Source organism: Rattus norvegicus, chromosome X (assembly GCF_021556685.1).
Source record: "Rattus norvegicus strain SHRSP/BbbUtx chromosome X, alternate assembly SHRSP_T2T, whole genome shotgun sequence".
In the NCBI taxonomy this organism is placed as follows: Eukaryota; Metazoa; Chordata; class Mammalia; order Rodentia; family Muridae; genus Rattus; species Rattus norvegicus.
In genome coordinates, this window is record NC_141554.1 from 21,190,906 (window position 1) to 21,199,000 (window position 8,095).

The window sequence follows — 8,095 nt, forward strand, 5'->3', positions numbered from 1 at the left end:
AGTGGGAGGGAAGTGAAAGGCAGAGAGTTTCTTGGTCGAGATCATCCTTAGCTACACAGCGAGTTGCAGAATGGTCTGAGATACAAGCGCTCCTGGAAGGAAAAGACAAGGAAGCTCACTGGGCTTGTAGCTGGTGCTACTGCTAAGCTCACTTCCCAGGTGCCTCGCTTGGTTTTGTAAATACACACATTTCTGCACACACATAACCATCTCACAATGGGGACCCTCCACAGAAGAAAGGCTAGAGTCTTCAGCTATTTTTGAAGGCTGTATTTTGCTTGGTTTGAGACAGGAGTGACTTCTGTAGCCCTAGCTGGCCTGGAGCTCATTAATTAAAGCCACAGTGGCTTTGAATTCTCAGAAATCTTCCTGTTTCTACTCCCGTCCCAGAGAAGGGATTGAAGACCATCCACCACCAACACTACTCCAGGCTACTATTTTTTTTAATATTTATTTATCCATCTATTTATCTAGGGTATGTGTCTGTGCCTGCCTGTATGTATGTGCACCATGTGCATGCTAGAGCCTGTGGAGGTCAGAAGAGGACACTGGGTGCCCTGAAACTGGAGTTGCGGGTGACTATAAGCCTTTATGTGGATACTGAGCATCAGAACCTAAGTCTTCTACGAGAGCAAATGCTGACATCCACTCTGATTGGTTTCTTAATCCCTTATTGTTATTCTGTTAGATACATTTTATGTGCATAAGTGTTTCCCCTGCACCCATGCCTTCCTCTGGAAGAGCAACAATGTTCTTAACTATTGAGCCATCTTCTCTAGCCCCAAGAAGAGACATTGTAAAAAATAAAGCTTTATTGAGACAGGGTTTTTCTGTATAGCCCTGGCTGTCCTGGAACTCAATCTATAGACCAGGATGGCCTCAAACTCAGAGATCTGCCTGCCTCTGCCTCCCAAATTCTGAGATTAAAGGTGTGTGCCAACAGTTCCTGGCACGATTGTAAGATTTTTTTTTTAAAGATTTATTTCATGTATGTGAGTACACTGTCGCTGTCTTCAGACACGTCAGAAGAGGGCATCAGATCCCATTACAGATGGTTGTGAGCCACCATGTAGTTGCTGGGAGTTGAACTCAGGACCTCTAGAAGAGCAGTCAGTGCTCTTAACCGCTGAGCCATCTCTTCAGCCCGTAAGATTTTTTTTTAAATTCCTTTTAAAACATTTCTTCTTGAGAAGTTTATATAATTGGACAATTTTTATATTTATGCTTTGAAGCATTCTAACTGAATGTTCGACAGGTAAAATCCTTAAGTCAGGCATAGCGGTGTCTATAATCCCACCCCAGGAGGATAAGGCAAGAGGAACACAAGTTTGAGGTCAGCCTTGGTTCATAGCAGTATCCTGTCTCAAAAATAACATAGAAGGGGTGGGTAAGAGCACTCTTTGCTCTTGCAAAGGTCCTGAATTCAGCTCTCAGAACCCACATGGTGGCTCACTAGCATTTTTAACTCCGGTTCCAAGAGATCTGTCTTCTGGCCTCAGTGGACATCAGGCAAAGGTGGCATACCTACATATATGCAGGCAAAACACTCTTACACATAAAATAAGATTAATAAGAAAAATGAAAAAGAACATCTCTCTTCCTTAAAATATTAGAATACAATGTGGGTTGGGGGCAGAGAAGGAGTTGAGACTATGTCTCATTACATAGCTCTGGCTGTCCTAGAACTCGTATTTAAATGAGGGTGGCCTTCAACTCATAGAGATCTACCTGTCCTCTGCCTCCCCAATGCTGGGATTAAAGGTGTGCACCACCATACCTCTCCCATACCTCTGTAGAACAGTTTTCTCCGATGTATTTATTTTTATTTATATGAGTACAGTGTAGCTGTCTTCAGACACACCAGAAGAGGGCATCAGATCCCATTGTGAGCCACCATGTGGTTGCTGGGATTTGAACTCAAGACTTCTGGAAGAGCAGTTAGTGCTCTTAATGGCTGAGCCATCTCTCCAGAACTCTAGAACAGTTTTTTGAAGAATATGTTTAAAACTTCCAGTGGCAAAAGAAACCTGGGTTTTTGTGTGCAGAGGCTGCAAATGCAGTGTCCTTGGGAGTGCGTGCAGCCTGTTGCCTATATGAGTTACCCTAAGGGACCTTGGAGACAATTTTCCAGTGGATATTCATGTTTCTCATTTTAATGGCTGCCCCCAATCTAGCCTCCAGGTGGGTATGTGGGTAACTTTGGGAAGGCCCAGGACACAGCAGCCAGGGTTCCCATTGGCCAAGTCATCACGTCCATCTGCACCAAGCTGCAGAATAAGGAACCTGAGATGGAGCCCCTGAATAGAGCCAAGTTCAACTTGTTGCTAGAAGAGCCACACCTTGAATACGTGGGGTCTCTAAATTGAATGCAGCTGAGTTTGAAGACGCGGTGGCTGAGAAGTGGCTCATTCCCGAAGGCTATGTAGTCAAGTATACCCCTAATCATGGTCCCCTGGACAAGTGGAGAGTCCGCACTCAGCTCCTGAGAGTTTCCACTGGGCTCTCCCACAACTCACAGAATCATGCTTGGAGATAAATCTCACATCCAGTTTGAAAAAAAAAAAAAAGCTGGCTGGCCGTAGTGCACACCTTTAATTCCAGCACACACGGGGAGGCAGAAGCAAGCAGAAGTCTATGAGTTTGAGGAGAGGGCAGCCTGATCTACATAGAGAGTGAGTTCCAGGATAGCCAAGACTACAGAGAAAAACTTTATCTCAAACAAAACATAAAAAAACAAAACAACCCACTGTTTATTAATTCATTTTTATCCTTACACTAGAATTCTGAGGAGGGTTTATTATCTTAGCCTATAGATAAGAAAGCCAAGGTACAGTAACGTGGGGTCACCTGCTCTGAGGTTATCCAGTTTATCAAACCCATGATTTGAATATGCTTCCCCTGTCAGCAATACCCAGATCAAGAGCGACAGACTGAGCCAGAAAGGCAATGCATTCGTGTAGCCCCAGCTGTTCAGGAGGCTGAGGATCGTGTGAGGTCAAGAGAATGAGTCTAGCCTGGGCAACATAATCAAGACTTCATCTTAAAAATAACTAAGGGGAGGGGGCTGGAGGGATGGCTCAGTGGTTAAGAGCACCCGACTGCTCTTCCAGAGGTCATGAGTTCAATTCCCAGCAACCACATGGTGGCTCACAACTATCTGTAAAGAGATCCAATGCCCTCTTCTGGTGTATCAGAAGACAGCTCTGGTGTATCAGAAGACAGCTCTGGTGTACCAGAAGACAGCTACAGTGTACTTATATATAATAAATAAATAAATCTTTAAAAAAATAACTAAGGGGGTTGGGGATTTAGCTCAGTGGTAGAGCGCTTGCCTAGCAAGCACAAGGCCCTGGGTTCGGTCCCCAGCTCTGAAAAAAAGAAAAAAAATAACTAAGGAAGCTAGATACGGTGGTGCACACTTATCCCAATACTCAGAAGTCGGGTGGGTGTATGTGGATCCTCTGTGCATTCTAAGCTAGCCTGGTTTACATAGTGAGTTCCAGAACAGACAGGGCTATGTAGAGAGACCCTGCCTTAAAAAAAAAAAAGAGCAAAGAAAAATCAAAGCATGGTCTGATGAAAAGACACAATGGTGTAAAAAAAAAAAACAAACAAACAAAACCTTGCAACAGACTGAAAGCCAACTATTTACAGATTAATTATTCCTTCCCATTCCCCCAGTGTTACAACTTCATATACCAGTCCCAAGTGTGTCCATGACAAGTGCTTTCTTGAGACAAACCATGTCTTAACCTCACTCTCAATCTCCTTAACAGGTCCCACCCTCCTTCCCATCTGAGGTAACAGGGGTTTACTGTGAGACAACTTGGGACCAGTGGAATGGAGATGTAGAACGCAGAGGGAGCACAGGTGGAAGTAAGATTGAAGGTGTTTAGGGCTACATAAACCTTGTGATCAAGGGTGGCTGGGGTCTCTGACCAGCCATCATTTAGCAGGATGATCTTGCAAAGAAAGAAAGGGGGCTGCCAGAATTTTGGGATGAGGTAGGGACCTCTGGGGGTAAGATTGGAAATAGAGTTGAGGGACCAGGGCATGACAGAATGGCAGTAGATACTTATGGTAGAGTTCTAAGATCATTGAGGAGTGTGGTAACTGCCCTCCTAGAGTTCCCTTTGTCCTGACCCATGAGTTTTCTCTTTTCTGTCTTTCTTGTCTTTATCTTTTTATTGAGATAGGGTCTCACTATGAATAGTTGGCTGGACTGGTATTTGCTAAGTAGACTGCCAGGTTGGCATAGTTTCATAAGAAATCTACCTGCTGGGGCTGGAGCGATGGCTCAGCGGTTAAGAGCACTGACTGTGGGGCTGGGGATTTAGCTCAGTGGTAGAGCTCTTACCTAGGAAGCGCAAGGCCCTGGGTTAGGTCCCCAGCTCCGAAAAAAAGAACCAAAAAAAAAAAAGAAAAAGAGCACTGACTGCTCTTCCAGAGGTCCTGAGTTCAAATTCCCAGCACCCACATGGTGGCTCACAACCATCTGTAATGGGATCCGATGCCCTCTTCTGGTGTGTCTGAAGACAGCTACAGTGTACTCACATACATTAAATAAATAAAAAAATTAAAAAAATCTACCTGCTTCTGCCTTCTCAGTGGCCAGGATTAGAGGTGGTGCGCCATCACACTCTGCAGCTTTTTTTTTTAAAGATTTATTTATTTATTATATATGAGCACACTGTAGCGGTCTTCAGACACACTAGAAGAGAGCATCAGATCCCATTAGAGATGGTTGTGAGCCACCATGTGGTTGCTGGGATTTGAACTCAGGACCTCTGGAAGAGCAGTCAGTGCTCTTAACCACTGAGCCATCTCTCCAGCCCCCACTCTGCAGCTTTTGAAAAAACATGTATTTGTTTATATTTTATATATATGTATGTATATGTATATATATGTATATATAGTGTTGTATATGTTTGTGTGTGCATCATATATCATATGGAGGTCAGAGGACAGCTTGAAGGAGTCAGTTCTCTCCTTTGACCTTTACATGGGTTCAGGGGATTGAACTCAGGTCTTCAGGCTTTGTGGCAGGGTCTGTTACTCATTAAGCCAGCCCACTGGACCTCATGTGTGTTATATCACAACTGAGAGAGCAGGAGGGGGAGCAGACCGAAAAGCAAGACCGAGAATGGGAGGGAGAGCTTGAGAAGGACTTTGCGGATGTGACTAAATCAAAGGGTTGCTTTAAACACTTATTTAGCTTCTGTGTTTGTTTGAGACAGGGTCTCACTGCATAGCTCTGGCTGGAGCTCACTATGCAGACCAGGCAGGCCTCAAACTCACAGAGATCCACCTCCCCATGCCTCTCCAGTGCTGGGATTGAAGGTGCGCACTATCACACCTGGTTTAGAGAAACCAGGATCCTGCCATGTTGCCAAGGCTGGCTTCAAACTCCTGTGTGATCTATAAAATCAGTCTCCTGAGAAGTTAGGATTGAAGACATACATCAGCACTCTTAGCTCCTAAATGAAGGATGTTGAAATGGGGAGATTATTCTGGATTATCCAAGTAGACCCTAATTGTAACCACAAGTGTTCTCGTGAAAGGTTTGTGAAGTGAGTCTGACTGTCAGACGAGGAGGAAGTGATAGAGTGGGGACAGAGTTTATGGTGATAAGGAAGGCCAGCAGCCACAAAGAGCCGGAAGAGATAAAGACTACATTTTCTCTTAGAGAGTTCGGGGGAGCAGCTTTGGTGACACCTTGATTTTGGCTCAGTGAAATTGATTTTAGATTTCTAGTCCCCAGAACTGTGAAAGAACAGATTTCCAAATTTCTCTTGTCTTGGGCCACCAGGTCAATGATGGTGAGTTATGGCAAGCACAGAAAAGCTAACCCCGAAGCTTTGAGGGGTGAAGTTGGAAGTGATCATGAGGAATCACTGGGGGAAATGTAAGGGCATAACTGGGGACTACTGGAAAGTACTTAGGTGCTGTTGGAACCAACAAAGGGACAAAGGGTCACTGGAGACTGGCTTATGTATAGTTGGGAGATTGGGACTGTAAATGGGGGACGGTTTCAAATAGCACTAGGGGATACTGAGGGGCAATTTTAGGGTGTGGTTGGGAAATCTTGGGGCATGATATAGATGGTACAGTTGAGAAAAACACGTTTTAGGGTTTTAAAATTGTGTGAGTGTGTGTGTGTGTGTGAGTGTGTGTGTGTGTGTGTGTGTGTGTGTGTGTGTTCAGAAAGAAGTAAATGTACAGAGTGGAGAACAGCTTTCAGGAGTCTGTGCTTTTCATCCACTTTTTTTTTAAATTTTATTAATTATTTATATAAGTACACTGTAGCTGTCAGACACACCAGAAGAGGGCATCAGATCTCGTTACAGATGGTTGTGAGCCACCATGTGGTTGCTGGGAATTGAACTCAGGACCTCTGGAAGAACTTCCAGTGCTCTTAACCACTGAGCCATTTCTCCAGCCCTCATCCACTTTTTTTTTTAAGATTTATTTTATTTATTATATATATAAGTACACTGTAGCTGTCTTCAGATACACCAGAAGAGGGCATCGGATCTCCTTACAGATGGTTGTGAGCCACCATGTGGTTGCTGGGAATTGAACTCAGGACCTCTGGAAGAACTTCCAGTGCTCTTAACCACTGAGCCATTTCTCCAGCCCTCATCCACTTTTTTTTTAAAGATTTATTTTATTTATTATATATATAAGTACACTGTAGCTGTCTTCAGATACACCAGAAGAGGGCATCGGATCTCCTTACAGATGGTTGTGAGCCACCATGTGATTGCTGGGAATTGAACTCATGACCTCTAGAAGAGCAGTTGGGTGCTCTTAACCGCTGAGCCATCTCTCCAGCCCCATTCATCCACTCTTGAGGCAGAGTCTCTCTTCTTCCTGTGGCTATCCTCTGTTTCTCCCGGGTGGGTGGCCTGGAAACTTCCAGCCTAGTATGGTGGTGAATGTCTGTAATCTTACCCCTTAGGAAGTGGCTAGAGAAGCAGCAGGATCTTTGGTAAATTTGAGACAATCCTGGGCTAAATGAGGTGTGTGTGTGTGTGTGTGTGTGTGTGTGTGTGTGTGTGTGTGTGTGTGTGTGTGAGAGAGAGGGGGGGGGGAAGGGAAGAGGTATCATGGTGCACACTTTTAATTCCAGCACTGAAAGGCAGAAGCCAGACTGCTCTACATAGTTCTAGGGCTGCCAGTGCTTTGAGAAAAACACTTTCTCCAAAACAAAACAAAAGAATAGAAAAGAAGGAAAGAAAGAAAGAAAGAAAAGCAGGAAAAGAAAGGCAGGAATGTCAGAAATAACGCACAAAGGACACACACACACACACACACACACACACATACACACACACACACACACACACACACACACACACACAGAGGCAGGGCCGGACAAGTTAGGCATGAAAATCATTAAACAGTGTAGAGTTTGGGATTACAGTTTTACAGTTTGTGGGTGTAGTTGTGAGACTCAGGAAAGGGAGTTTGGGAGTATTTATAGGCAGAGTTAGGGCTCTTGGGCAATTTTAGAGATAATTATTGAAAAGTAGTTTGGAGTCAATGATGTTATGTATTGTTAAAAAGCATTTTGGGATATTTTTGGAAGATTTTTTTTGGTTTTGTATTTATTTTTAGGTTTGTTTTTAACATTATAAAAACCCTTTGTATGTGTGTGTCTGTATGTGGATCTCAGGGGGTGCTCTGCTTTGTAACCGAAAGCTGATAGTGAGTGATTTGGGGTACCATTAATAGAGCACTGACTAGGCTAATACTCAGTAATGAAAAGAACAAAGAAGAGACTACTTGTTACAATATGTATAAACCTTCATAACCTATGCTGTGGTAAAGCTCTTTTGGGAGGCTGAGTCAGAAGCATCACAAAGAGTTCAGGCTAGCCTGGGAGACCATGTCTCAAAAAATGACCACTACTACCCTCAAACCTTTTTTGTTTGTTTGTTTGTTTGTTTGTTTGTTTTGTTTTGGAGCTGGGGACCGAACCCAGGGCCTTGCGCTTGCTAGGCAAGCGCTCTACCACTGAGCTAAATCCCCAACCCCACTACCCTCAAACCTTATGCTAAGCTAGACATTAAAACATCTCCAGCCCTGGGTG

The 8,095-nt window shown here is 44.0% G+C and overlaps 1 non-coding gene across 1 annotated transcript; it reads left to right on the forward strand.

Annotated features, from left to right (window-relative positions):
- Nucleotides 1-1,988: 1,988 nt before the first annotated feature.
- LOC120099442 (small nucleolar RNA SNORA70) lies at nt 1,989-2,125 on the forward strand. Its single transcript, XR_015647175.1, has one exon. It is a non-coding gene; the product is annotated as a small nucleolar RNA SNORA70 (small nucleolar RNA).
- Nucleotides 2,126-8,095: the final 5,970 nt, after the last annotated feature.